This window comes from Lissotriton helveticus, chromosome 6 (assembly GCF_964261635.1).
Source record: "Lissotriton helveticus chromosome 6, aLisHel1.1, whole genome shotgun sequence".
Classification (NCBI taxonomy): domain Eukaryota; kingdom Metazoa; phylum Chordata; class Amphibia; order Caudata; family Salamandridae; genus Lissotriton; species Lissotriton helveticus.
Window position 1 is genome coordinate 758202027 of NC_136067.1, and position 15616 is coordinate 758217642.

A 15616-nucleotide genomic window follows, 5' to 3' on the forward strand; every position below is an offset into this window, starting at 1 on the left:
GATCACGCGAACATACACGTCGCAACAAAAACAATTTTGTATTCGCACGTATTCGCGGCTTCCGAAATCGATCTCGCACGGATTCGCGCCCCAAATAACGCGCGAAATTGCAAAAAAAACGATTTTAGCTAAAATGAAAGCAATGAGCAGGTGCAAAAGTTCAAACTTAACATTAGTAACATTCAAGGTAGTGCTTCCTGATGGGCCCCTCCAGAGTTTGCAACAATTCTATGACCCTGCTATGACCCAAACAGCAGGCTCATAGAATAGCACCATAAAGGTCCTGTAAAAAAAAAATTTCACTGCAACAAAAAGCAAATTACAGATAAGGAAGGAAGCAGGTGCCAGCCAGACTGGAACTTTCAAAATTACTGACACATTAATGAAACACAAATTAATTGATGGCAGTTGAAGAAGGGCAGGTGTGCTAGCTTTTTTCAACCACCATAATCTACAGTAATAAATAAACCTAATAGGTGCCTGTGAGGATGTACTAGAGGGTGGCATGGGTGTCCCAGAGGGTGGCAGTGGTGAAACAGAGGGTGCTGTGAACCTGTGATGATAAACCAGACGTAGAAACAACATAGTCGCGGCCGTTGCAAGCCGAAAAGTAAGTTCGCAATTGCGAACTTGTCCCAAAATCGGCGCGAACACGCGCCAACACAAAAAACGGAAAAATCCGCAAGTCCGCTAGAGTTCGCGGATCTTCGCGGATTGCGAATCCGTAAATACGCAAGTTCGCGGATTGCCAATCCGCAAAATCCGCCCATGCTTAGGTGGGAGTTGGTGGTGTGAGTGAGGGCAATGATGGTAGGTGGGTGGGTCAGGGTGTATGCTGGGAGACTGATAGTCGAGGTGGGGGTGCAGGAAGGGTAATGGGGAGTGAGAGTAGGAGGGGAAATGGAATTGGGACTGGTCATGTTGTGGGGAGGGGGAGTTATGCTAAGAGAGGAGGTGAGAGGGTAATGGGGACTGAGAATGGGGGGATGGGGGGGATCCATGTTGCGATGATGGTTTAGGTGGGACTAGGAGAATGCACTCTAGTGGTACACATGTGCAGGAAAAACAAAAGCATGCAGTAGGTTACACGGTGTAAGAAGTACTAGTGATCAATCGGCATATCCCAAATGTAAGAGTGTGCAGAAAAACATATACATACAATAGGTTACAATAGGTTATAGAGTACAACAGTGTCACTGGTGATCAACCAGATATATATATGGGGTAGTGGTATTCCCATGCTATATCTGATAAATAGCATTAAATAAATTTCGACAAACAATCATTATTTACATTTAATTCAAGTGAATCTTACAGACAATCTACCTGAAAAAACCAAACTTATTGATTTCGATATTATAACAGTTCTATTCAGTTCATAGAGCCAGGATTTGCACACATGTTAAATTCTTCTTCTTGACCTCATGCCCAAGTGGGCATAAATTTGGTGAACATTCTGAGACTAAATGACCTTGAAAACTGCCAATATAAATTCCACAAGTAGACAGTTTCTTTCATCACGATTTAAGCCCAAGTGGGCATAAGAACATTATCGAAATACATATGATACATAGATTGAAATTCATCCACATGTAATTCCGTCTCAAAATTCCCAGTTCAAATAGGCTCATATTGTCCAAAGAGTTCATTTTTTATGTAGTACGATTTTAGAGGTTGGTTATAATCTTAATCTGTATAGTTCATACCAAGTTGACCAAGTCTTCTGTGCCACATGAAATTATTGGTTTAATGGACTTTCTTGTTCTTACTTTTCCAATGTCCAAAAAAATACAAAATCAGATTCTGTGAATTAAAACATAAATATACACTTTAAAAAGACGACTTTAAGTTTGACAGCCAATCATTCTGACAATCATAGTACAAATACTCAATAGTCCAGCTCAGAATGATCATTCATTATTTATCAAGATGGACAGATAGTTCTTCATGGTTATTCAAACCCTGAGGGGACGTACATTCAAAGTCAATAATAAATCTGGATTCTAATTTGCGGAGGCATGATGTTCTGTCACCCCCACGTATCCCCGTATCCACTTTGTCCAGTACCACCATTCTTAGTAAGTTTTCATTTTGAAAATGATATTCAAAGAAATGTCTGGCCACAGGATATTGTGCGTTGTGGTTTTTGATAGCTCTAAGGTGTTGTAACACTCTCTCCTTAGCTTTTAGAGTGGTAAAAAAAATGTTTTGTAGCACAGCAACTCCTGGCGTGTCGTTGTACGTTTCTTCTCATTGAAGGATCTTTGGATTGAGATATTGGGCTTCCGGGACCCTAGCAACGACCCACTCGTGAGCGGGTACTGGCTGAATTACCGGAATCTGGTGCTTGTCATATATATATATATATATATATTCACTGAAAAAACCATAGGTTATAGACCATATATAGTTAGGAATTAGCATTTAAAAAACCTTATTTTACTCACACAAAACCATTGAAATTCCATATATAGTTAGTTGCACTAACTATATATCGCGCACCCGCAATCCACTGCTGATGATGTCACATATTACATCATTCATGACATGGTCAGTGACATCACTGATGACATCACTGATGACATCTCAAATGACATCACTGATGACATCACTGATGACATCATCCAGTGATTATGTGTTTCTGTAAAGTTTAAATATGTTTTACATATTGAAGAATGAGTGGATGTATAAGTGTCTGAATGAAGGTTTTAGTAGGTGCGTGATTGACTGTATGAGTGACTGATTAAATGTGTCCTACTGAATGCACGGGTTAGTGACTAAACTGTCTGAAAGTGTGCATCAGTATGTCTGTTGTTGTGCAAGCTGCTGCATGTGTTGATCAGTAGCTATATGAGTGGCTATATGGGTTATTGATTGGTTGCACAAGTATTTGTATGGGAGACTGAGTGTGTGTATGGCTGGCTGGGAGGTGTGTGACTCTGTGCAGATCAATGTGTACTTGTATCAGTGATTGTATAAGAGAGTAAGTATGTGTTAGTATATGTTTCAAAAATGTAAGGTGTTCTGTGTTTAACTGTATAGATGAGAAAATGGAAGTGTGATTGATTCTTTTCAGGACTGACTAGGTGTGTGAGTAACTCCATGGATGAGTGGCAGAGTGTGAGTGTCTGTATAGGTGTATGAGTGCATATGATAGTGTTTTAAAGATGAGTGATTGTATGTATGAATGATTGTATGGGTGAATGAGTGAATGTGTGTGTAGACATAGGAATCAGTGAGTGCGTATGTAGTAACTAGTATTGGTGTGTCAATGGTTTCAAAAATTATACTCTGTATTTAACACTGGGTGTAACGGAGGTTATATTAGAGTGTGAGGAGATGCATTGTATTATCACATGAATGATATCATCAGTGATGTGATCATTGATGTCAAATGAGATGTCATCAGTGATGTCATCAGTGATGTCATTTGAGATGTCATCAGTGATGTCATCAGTGATGTCACTGACCATGTCATGAATGATGTAATATGTGACATCATCAGCAGTGGATTGCGGGTGCGCGATATATAGTTAGTGCAACTAACTATATATGGAATTTCAATGGTTTTGTGTGAGTAAAATAAGGTTTTTTAAATGCTAATTCCTAACTATATATGGTCTATAACCTATGGTTTTTTCAGTGAATTTTCAAGGTTTTGTAAATGCTAATTCCTAACTATATATGGTCTATAACCTATGGTTTTTTCAGTGAATTTTCAAGGTTTTGTAAATGCTAATTCCTAACTATATATGGTCTATAACCTATGGTTTTTTCTGTGAATTTCATTGGTTTTTTAACAGCTAATATCTGTAGCTGTAAAATGTATTCTTCTTTAAATCCAAAAATATATTTTATATGTTTATGAATAATTTTTTTTTTTAAATATTTTTTTTTCTTCGTTCCCGCTTTGCGAATCGGGAAGCTTCCCGTTAGCTGACCTTGATGCCGCGAAATAGACCGCGAGCCGGTAAACGTTTCTTTACCGCAACTGCCGCGTTAGAAAACAACATCGTGACGCCTCCCGTCCGCATGACGTTTCGCGTTGTCGCGTGATACGTCATATGACGTGCTACGTTAGCGAACTCGTACGCTTACCGAGTCGCAAAGCACAGGTTTCTGGAAGCAAACCGGGAGGCCCTGCAAAGCGCGTAACGTAAACACAGCAGGTCATGTGACTTGGTAATAACACTTTTCATTGGTTCATTTCACTTTCGGTTTCCTAATGATGTAAGACTAGGTCATATGATCTAAAATGAACACTTTTCATTGGTTGAGAACTATTTTTTTTTCCCAAATGGTGAAAATCCCTCCTTCTTTCCTCACTCTGACTTTCATCATTGTGAGAGAAAGACCCTTTGTTACCAGTGAGCAATGGCTTCTTTACTAGCTTCAGCTGGTGCTTCCCCACCACCTCCACCACATCCAAGGAAGAGTGGACCACCTGCTAAAGTTATAATTCCGCAAGAAGAGGAAGAAGAGGAACAGGACGACCTAGATAATCTCCCTATTATGGCCAGAAGATCTGTTGTACCGGAAGTAACGGGACCAGAGGGCAGGGAGATGGTGCCAAATATACAAACGAGATTTCGTGAAGTAAAACAAGTCTGCGTACATTGCAGTGGAATCATTTGCTACGCAGAAAGTAGCATCACTCTGATCAACAGAGCTATTAACAATCATGCTCATGTTTGTCCGAAACTCCCCAAACAATAAATTCTTTTTTTTGTTTTCTTCCTCCTGTTGAGCCCTTTACAATGAATCGTTTTCGTTGCCCCCTCCGAAAAAAAAACAAAAAAAATATAAAACTGTTCAGAAAAATTCAAAAAAAGTAAAAAAATGTTCAGAAAAATAATAAAAAAAATATAAAACAACAAAAACAATTTAAAAAAAAGTTCTTTTCAGAACTACCTCCCCGTTATAAAAAAATTGGTTCAATATTTGCAACTGTGCCAACCTCTATTTCTCTTAGTTCGCTTCCCAGTTCGCTCCCCGGTACGCGAACCGGAAGCGAACCAAATTTTTTTTTTTATAAAAAAGAACAGTAAGTATAAGGGAAGGAAACAGACAGTTATGTTAAAAGAAAGACAGCTATAGGGGAGTAAACTAGAGATACTATTACCCGTAATCCACTGCTGATGATGTCACATATTACATCATTCATGACATGCTCAGTGACATCATCAGCAGAGGATTGCGGGTAACAGTATCCCTAGTTTATTCCCTATAGCTGTGTTTCTTTTAACATAACTGTCTGTTTCCTTCCCTTATACTTACTGTTCTTTTAAAAAAAAATGTTTTAGATCTGTCAGAAACAGTGAAAGTAATGAAATATAAAAGACTACGTAGAATATGAGCACTGTATGCAACAACTTTGACACTGACAGAAGCCTCACCTTCTCCATGCCTCCTACACAGTTCTACATGTACATCATAAATGCAAACAGAACAGAATTAATTATACATGTTAAATGGTTTATTTTTGCTGTTCTCAGAATGTATCAAATTTCACTAAAACAGTGACTTGAAGGTATTCATCATATAACAGCGGGGAAAAAAAAACACAATCAAAATGATTGTGTTTAAAAAACCCATACATTACAAATCAGAATTCAGAACTCCTTAAAGTTAACTTACTTTCCATGACGGCCAAGGATGTCCTATGAACAGCTTACACTCTGTTGTGCTGTTATTACTTTCAACCCGCCACTTTCTGAAAGAAAACCTCCATCGTTTTCAAAAACATGTTACATACAATAAATGACTTCTCGCTCTCTACCACACGATTCCACAAGGCCAAATCGTGTCAGAGCCATGTATAACTCTTGGATTTCTTGTAAGCCAATCCCGTCTTTTCGCATTTCCGCAACTTTCAGAATTAAAATGTTGAAGATCATTTACACAATCCTGGACTAGTAATATCTTCCCCTTCTTGCTCAATCATGTTCTACATTTCCTATCACACTGATACTGCTTACTATGAAGCAGACTTACACTACCTTTATGACTAGTACAATTATTTAATTCTCTACATCACTTTTAATCACAAAGCAATGTAAAACAGTAGACAGCATTGCAGACTTACATTCCCTCTACTCCATGTTTTGATTCGCTGCTTCAATTAGCTTATAAAAAGAAATAGTTTTTCTGAACTCATTCAAAGTGCACGTATTTCTCAATAACGTCCAGTGTTATGGTAAAAAGTTATGTCTCTGTACTACACTTATCCTCAAGGCCAAATAGTGTAGGAGCCATGAGAACTTCTTGAAATTCCTCAGAGCACATCCCGAGATTCTTTCCCTAAAATTTTGGTTTTAAAAACACCAGGTAAGAGTTTTTAAGGTCATATGGCAATTTTTTTTTGAAAATTAAAACAGAATCATTGCAGAATGACCAGCCATTTCTACACTTTAAATAAGCTGTATAATGTCCTGATGTTATTGAAGGACCATCATGATATATAATTGCTACAGTTACAAAAGTCCTTCCTGATATTGACAACTGTGAAGCCACAAAATTTTTAATTAAAGTTGTCAATTTTGTTCCATCAGGCCTACATCGTTGGAACATTAAAATGACATACTGGCCATATGTTCGTATAAATAAAGTGGACATCATTTCAGATTTACATTGGCTACACTCCATGTTGTGATCAGCTGCTTTTACTAGCTTATTAAAAGAGACTGATTTACTGTCTGGCAAAGTTAAATATATAAATCTTTCTGAGTCTACACTAGTAGTAGCTGATACCCTACAGTTCTCGCAGTCATGCTGCCATTGATAAGAAAGCCCAAACAGGTGATCTACATCTACACCTTCATCATGCAATACATCAAGCATATACATTAAAAACTCCTGACAATCTTGCTGACTATTTTGAGAGAATTGTGTTTGGCCTGAACATCTGTCTAACAGATTTCGAATTTCAGACACACTTTCTATGTTTGTTCTATCAGTGCTACATTTCTCTAACACAGAATTTAACAAACTGCTAAATCTTTGATCCGAATTGACCACAATCTGTTCTTTTAAAGTTTCTAGAGAAAAGACAACATTAACCACTACATTAGCATAGCAGTTGACACCAGAACTGTTTTCAAATTGAAAACCAACAACATCTTCAACAGAATCCTTTTTGTTTCTGCTTATAATTTCAGGTTCATCAACTTTTCGTCTTTTTGCTACAACCTCCCCAGTATTGGTCACATTTCTTCGTTTCCGGCCTACCACACGTTTCTCAAACAAAGGATACTGAGGCAAATGTGACGCATACTCTCTTCTCAACCTATTGTATTCCTTAACACAATCTAGATCCGCACAAATGTTTGTGACATCACACTCAATCAAGTACAATCCCGATAAAGTTCTAACTCGTGACAATGCCACATATGCCATACCCTCCTTGAACACAGAACTGCCAATATTCACCAATGCACAGTCTACACTTAAACCTTGCGATTTATGGATTGTCACCGCATATGCCAAGCAAACAGGAAACTGCTTACGACGAACATATAAGTCTTTTACAAGCAAAAATCTAGCAGAACAACGAGCAATTAGCTGTACTTCCTCAATGCCATCAAATTTAATTTTTAAAAATTCAATTCCATCTCTATTTCTGTATTTCACAAAATCAACAACATTACCCATTGATCCATTTACCAGACCTCTTTCAACATGTAAATTCCTTCTTAAAATTATACGGCAGTTCAAGCACACATTCAGAGTCTTTTCAAAACCCGCAGTTTTAGATATACTCTTCTCTAATGAATCCAATTTTGTTTTCAGATTCTCAGACAAAATAATTGTTGATCCCATATGCTCTACTCTGTCAATAGCTTCCAATTTCACAATCTCTTGCTTTTCTAAATGCAACATTTTGTTGTTGAATTTGGCACATTCTGCAAGAGTTGGCATCAAACATATTCCAGATTTTTTCTCAGTAACTTTCTGAAAAATATTCTCAGGCACAACATCTTCGTCTGGATATAAATTTGTCAGTAATCGTGCATGTAAAGCTTCTTTCCCATGCTCGGTCACTTTTCCAATTCTAACATCTTGTAGAATAGTCTTGTAAACTTCATCCTTTGCCTGACGCATATTTTCATGCAGTTCAGCATAATTGAAGTTTAACCATATATTGACGTTGCCAATACTCCCTAAGCACTTCCTGGTATCTTCATGCGTGAGCATTTTGAACACAGGTTGCCCTTTCACTGGTGTCAGCTGCAGAAGATCTCCAAAAACAATGATGTGTTTGCCACCAAATAACACATCATACTCTGTTTTGAGAACTTCTTGCATTCTCAAATGCACAAAGGCAAGCATGACATTGGAAACCATGCTTACTTCGTCAATGATAAGAAGTTTCATTTTCCTCAAGACTCTTGAAACTTCAAAACAAGCATCTCCAGATAGCTTGTGATATTCTAATTTGTTGTCATGCTCCACTGGCAGCATCAGTAAACGATATAAAGTAATCCCTTTAATGTTATGTGCTGCCAGTCCAGTTGGAGCGGTGACAACACAAGACAGCGATGACTCTGTCCTTTCCTGCAAATAACATGAAATTGCTTTAATAAGGAAACTTTTTCCAGTTCCCGCTTCTCCACTCACGTACAGTCGGACAGGCTTCAACGACGTACATGAGCACTCTTTCTTATCATGACTTAATCCATGATCAATTTGCATGGTAAGTTCGTCATATATTTTCCTCTGCTCAACGTTGAGTTGTCTTTCCAACTCTTCTAAGTTAACCGCATCCTCCTGAGCATGTGCCATGGCTCTTTCCACTTCATTCATAGCAGTGGCAGCTTCATTTTCGATAAGAGGTCCTCCTAGTGGATCCTGACTCAATGAAGCAGAACTCTGACTGTCCTGAGAACTGTCTCTGGCAATCTCGGCTGCAATCGTTGCTTCCTGCTCAATTTCCACATTCAACATTTCTACATATTTGGGAAAAGCAGGACATTCTATGGTCTCCTTGGCAGCATTGAAAGAGTCTTCGTAACAGAGAAAATCTCCAAGCAGTTCCTCTTCTGCACGCCAAGGCTTAAAAAGTTGCAAAAGTGCTAAATAGAAAAACTCCTTTTTTTCAGGAGATTCGCCACTCAATTTTCGATGGTTTATCAAGTGGCATTTTCTTTGCTTGACCAGACATCCCTCACTTCCTATTACAGCATACACTCCTTTCTCAGTATCTTCTTTGATGTTCCTCTTGAATATGTAATTTTGCAGAACCTCATACAGACAAACATTCTCGAGGTGACTGCTTCGATTTGGATAATATGTATCCAACATGTTGCTCTTCAAAATGTCGGTACTGTTTGGCTCCTTTTCCGCCAAATACTCAATTTCCCGCACAGGTTTCAGAACTCGATTACGCGTTGCAGCAAGACCAACACTCGCCCAAACGATACTCCTGGACTTGGCATAGAGACTTGCTGAAGACAACCGGTCAGAACATTCGTAAGCTCCGATTTCTCGATGCGACAACATCTTCAGACTGAAACTGTACAACTTCTTGCTGAGGCTCTTTTCATGGGAAATGTCCTCCCACATATCCTTCAATTCTGTCTTCTCTTTTTTGGTGATGTAAGATGTCACATACCTAGCCACAGCCATACAGTTATCAGCCACAAACTGTATATCCATGTTAGCATTCCACATGGACAAAATCACCGGGTTGTAGTCGTTGATGTACTTAGACTCTTCGTTCCTCTTCAAATTGTATGTGTTTTTAGGTGATTTCTTCATCACATTATGTCGCAGCGAAGACATCAAACTGTTCACTCTTCCTTTAGAAATCACCGATCGTGGAAAGCCGAAACGACATTTGGTGTAGAACTTGTCTTTGTTCCGGAATTTACGACGACAGTACTTTCCACATCGATGGCTTTGGAAACGTAGAACTTTTTCTCTTAGGCTTTTTTTCTCCTTTGCGTTTGGAACAGCACACGTAGAATACTGTTCTATGAAACTCATCACTGAGTCGTCTGCATCCGTTCCAAATTTAGGTGCATCCTTGATCCACAGCAACATATGTATATGAGGAGCACCTCTTGCTTGGTACTCCTTTCTCCAGAAGAAATCCAACACCTCTCCAAGAGGTGGATTCTTCTTATTCATGATGAAAGACATCATAGCTTCAAATCTATGATTGAAGTACCTGCATACATTCACTGGATCCAAAGAGCACAGTTCTCCGGGTGTCTTGAATTCGATATTTTCAATGTTTCCATTTGCCTCTCGTAGAAATTCAAGTAAGTCTTCCCAGCCATACTCGGCACAGCTCAGAGTGAGGAACCATGTGGGAGTACCTAAGTTCCTCAGCATACATTTTAAATCACCATGACGACGGTACCAGTACTCATTAGTACCACGCTGACACGCCATGAGATTAATCAGGTGAGAATCCAAAATACTGTCTTGGACATTGACTTTATCCATAAAGTCACTTGCCGAGATGTTTTGCATGTGTATACCACTTTTCAAGATGTGGTTCACTGCATATGACAGTCCAGACAGATCGCTTTCAAACAGGAGATGAAACAAATAGGGAATGCATTGTCGAAACCTAGCATCTCCTGCATACAATCGCAAAGTCCGGTATTCAGAAGCAGGAATTTGATGAGGTCGCTCATCATATCTTCCTCCCTGACCTGTTGGAAAAAGCTGTGGGAAACACCGAGCTTCCAAACTTTCCTCCCAAACACTAATGGGACTCCCTTTGGCTTGTTTCATTTGAAACAACTCAATAGCATTCCCCATGACTTCCTTGGAATGCAAAGGATGAACACTATAATGTTCATATATTTCTTCACTAGTACAGGGTTCTACTTTCTCAATTTGACCAGCACACAAATCGCTATCCTCTTCCTCACTTACTTCCTCTTCTGCAACATATACATTTTTATAGTATTTATTATATTTTTTCAAATACAATGTTGCCCTTTTGACTTTCCTAACATCTACTAAATCTTGCCATATTTTCTTATTCTTTGTCGGAACCCCATTAACTAAGATAACCAGAGGTTCCTCTTCCACTTTTTCTACTCCAATTGTGTTAATGTTTTTCTTCAAATCTAGAGGCAAATAAACAACTCTTCCCTTTAATCCTCTCTGTAAATCTGATGGAGGCAATTTCCCTGTCTTTGGCTCCATTCTTACAATAGCCTGAAAGGGATGGATACTTTGAATCAAAATAGATTCATAAGTATTTAAATCCTTCAATTCAGAAGGAATTTCAACCAATTCCAGATTATTATGAACTGCTCTAGCAGGCATCTGGTTTTCATTTATCTTGTGGCAACAATAAGTACACACACGTTGATCCAATCCCAAATCAAAACAATTTTCTACCATCAAGTATGTTGTAAAATCCTTCCATTCACTATTATTTTCCCTTTCACTTTTTCCATATAAATCCACTAACTTAGTCTGATTCTTATAATAAGTGCGTCGACAACACACACAAGTGAAATTTGGCCTCTCACTTGATTTCACCTCAAACGTCGCAATTTCCCTCTGGAAATTATCTGTACTGGAAACCTGTACACTATCTTCCACATTACTCTCTTCTTCTTGGTCAATTTCAACATTCTCCTCTTTACTTCCAAAGTAACAAAACTCAATTTCTTCACATATATTCTTCACATCTATTTCAGAACCATGCAAAAGAGCAGCGCATAATTGTTTTAGAATAATTGCTGGACTCTTAGCATAATACAACATTCTAACTAATTTCCTCACTTTATTATGATGCACTGCTAGCATCCTGAAATGATGAAAAACACTCTGGCATACTCTCCTGGAAAGACAAGCCAGTGAATGACCATGCAAACCTATCACTTCTCTCACTCTGCAAGGATCTAATTCTTGCAACAACTTCATTTTCTGCTTCAAACTTTTCTTACTAAATGACCGTATAAAATCACAAAGCAAATTGATGGAATCCTGTCGTACACTGCAAATACTACTACACTTGCAGGTGTACACAGGACCCTTAGGACGTCTCCCTAAAACCTCATTACCTAACTATCTCTGTTCTCACAAGTTTTTCTTTTTCAACTGGACAACCATCTTTCACTTCATAAGCTCGACCACTGGTGTCAACTGCATGCACCAAATCATTATCCTGGAAATAACTCTCCTCATTAAAAAATGCCTCAGAGCTTGAACTATGCATCCATTCTCCAGAAAAAACTTCACAAAAATTACTACGATTAACTATTCTCTTCCATCTACTATTTCTTTTGAAATCATAAATTACCTTGTTTAGCTTCCTAATTCTATTGATTGTCAAAATAAATAACTTACGTTTAATTTCAAATGCCTGATCAATAACTTTCTCAACTATTTTTTTTCTCTTATAAAAAACCACTTTCTGCTGACCTTTCTTAATATTTTTTAACAAATTCCCAATTATCCTGTTGCGGAACATTCGTTTACGAATATCCCTAAACTGTTGTTTCCTTCTACTTTCATGCATAGAGTTATCTCTTACTCTAGCAGTAACATTTCTCATTGGCCTTTCCTTACCATTTGAATTCTGTCTCCTTTTCTGGAGTGAAACATTTTCTGTAGTAATATTTTTTTTACTACACATATTTCTTATGACTGTTTTTCGACTCTTACCCGGTGCTTTCTTGGTGACTTGACAAATCTTTTTGTTAGAGGACTGCTGCAATATTCCATGCTCCTGCTGTCTTTGACGTTTTCCAGCCTTTCTTACTCTTTCTTTGCTAGGCATCCTAAAATCTTGAAATAATCTGCAGTTGAATCTGTGGTAAAATATAATAAAAAATGTTATTAACCACTATTACCCAACAGTAAATTAATAACAGTCATCAAAAACTTAACACACTACTTAAGTATATAATATACTGAAGCCTATCTCCAATTTTTCACTGAACAGGACTCATCTCTTCTTAACCTTGGATAAACCTCACCTACTCTGTGTCCCCTGCACATAATTAAATGTAAAGGGGCAGATTTATATTAACTAGCACATCCCCAGGGATGCACCAGTTAACGTGCACCGCTGCTCTGCCACCCACGGTGTGCCGCATTTACAATCAGATAGGACAAAGCTACATCAAAACCCTGCGCCTGCTTGAAGCAGGCATAGATCTTGACGCAGGTAGGCTGAAAGCTAAAGCAACAACTAAGTGTCGTGTGCAGAAGTTACAAAAAAGGAAAAATGGCGTTTAAACCAGTAATGAGACCATGCTAACGTAATACAGAGTAAAAATATCCAGGATCTACATCAGTTTGGGGTTCACGAACCTGGCAGGTACAAGGCACTGAGGCTTTCCACCGTGCATGTCTCATCCCAAAACATATGTTGTTTGTGAATGAAACAATTTCCCAGACCAAATGCTTTGGATTGGCTACTTCTAAAAAATTAAACACCCCTACTATCCCGGAGTTAGAGGAATACGATGGTTGGAGTAATTTTACTCGTTGTCTATTAAAGATTTACAGGCCCTACTCCGTAATTCTTCCTTTAACATTTCCAGTATAAATCCAAAAGGTTGACTGCTTTGGCAACGTGCCTTATCCACGGTTTAATAACGCTGCCTTTTGCTTTATATAAGTTTTCAAATTGTATGAAATATATACCAATAGGTCGTTATTAACCTTTAGGTAGTGGTTTTCTTCATCAAGTCTGGTCGCTTCCATACACATACAGATTTTCAAAGATGATCAAGAACTTTATCTGAATGGAGAGGAATGCACTGAGACGCCAGATCATTCACTAATGTGTAGGCACAGACAGTTACACGGTTCATGCAACAAACACCGACCAAATATGGCTTGCGTGTTGCAAGGCACGCCAGTTCCTGCTATCATCCCCACGTTCAAGTTCTTCGAAAATGGTAGTTATTTGATGCTCAATAATGAAGATTGTTCTGGGTTAATTAAAAGTATTCATTTTATCGTAACAGTAAATGAACGGGTTATTTGCTGCAGAAATGTTCTATTTCCTCCCACACATGAACATAGGGAGTTTTCAATCTGGCCACAAATACCAACCTTGGGAGCACATTTCAACAGCATGGCAAGAATAAGAGCTCTTTTGTCTCAGAGAGAGGTGGCCTTGAGTTCGGCCCGTGAAACTTTCGTGCTTCACATAGCGAACACCCGTACAGAGGTGCAGACCCTTTTAAATACAGATTCGACTTTGCATTTCAGCAAGATTACCCATTCATTTCCATGCAGCAGGAGGGCCATAGGAATGAAGGTGCAATTTGCGATTAGCAATTACCTCATCGCAAATTACGAATTTTTCCGACGGTGCAGGGGTATCTCAAGAACACCCTGCTGCACCCCTGAAAAAAAAATTTGGGGTCATATGGCGCACATAAATTTTGAAAACATTCCTTTACCTCAAAAACGATTTTCAACTCATAATTTGAAAACACTGCACATGGGGAAATGACTTAAAATGTCCTTAAGACACATAAAAGCATTTTTTGATTGCCTTTGCAGCATGTTTCAGTCACCTTTAACATGCCTATGTAACGGAAACATTCAAAATCTAAATTTGCCATGCACAGGTGGGAGCATATTTACAAGCAATTTGCTCCACAGACAAACTTCTTACATTGAAATGGGAAAAATAACATCAGAGACTCTCAATTACCTTATAAAGAAGCAGACACCATTATGTCCTTCTCATCAATATTAAAACCATTGCTTTTTCTCAAAAACGATTTACAAGTCATAATTTGAAAACACTCCACAGCTCCTATGCACATAAAAGCCCTGTCAGTACTAATACTTCACATTTTCTCCAATTACAATTTCTCAAAGAAACAAAATCTATTTGTGAAACACTTGAGACAAAGCAACATTTGAAAAACACAACTTTCTTCATAATTTTCTCCTTAAAGCACACTATTTTCTATCTAAATTAAAGAAATTTTTTCTCACCTTAGCAAATACTTTGAGTTTCAAAACAGTCTCAGAAACACACCAATTTGTCTTCAGCAGAGCAAAAGGTATGCACTCCAGAGTCTGCAGCTATCAAAAGCACAGAAATGCTGTAATTCCTCACACAGATCTCTCATGTCACCCAATCAAAACTCTTCCCTCACTTTTTTTCAAAGCAAAACCCTTCCCCCCTCTGCCCCCTCTCTGCTTTTTCTGCATAGCAACCACCTCTTGCAAGACCTCTCACACAACAATGTTGCAATTGAACTCTGAACTCTCAGTGCACCTGCATATCCAAAGCATTCTTTCATTTAATGATTTTTTCTTCGCCACTCAAAATACATCTTTCAACGAACTCATCCATGCACACTAACTTTCTGTTTTCAGCAATCAAAATCCACCAATCACTCTTACTGCTTCATTAACACAGAAACTCCTCAGTTTTTTTCATTTTACACTCTCATTTTTTCAACTGCCATTTCATTGCCACACTTCATCTGACTGCAGGAGAACCTTCTCTCGCCATGTTTTCTGTCTGGATTGTTGGACATAGCTACATCTATTGGGCTCAAAGGTACGCTGAAAACAGGAATTTACCTAACCTCAATTTACAAGATGTGGAAATTAAGTGGTTTGGCCACAGAGGATTAAAATGTCACCAATTGATACCATTGGTGAA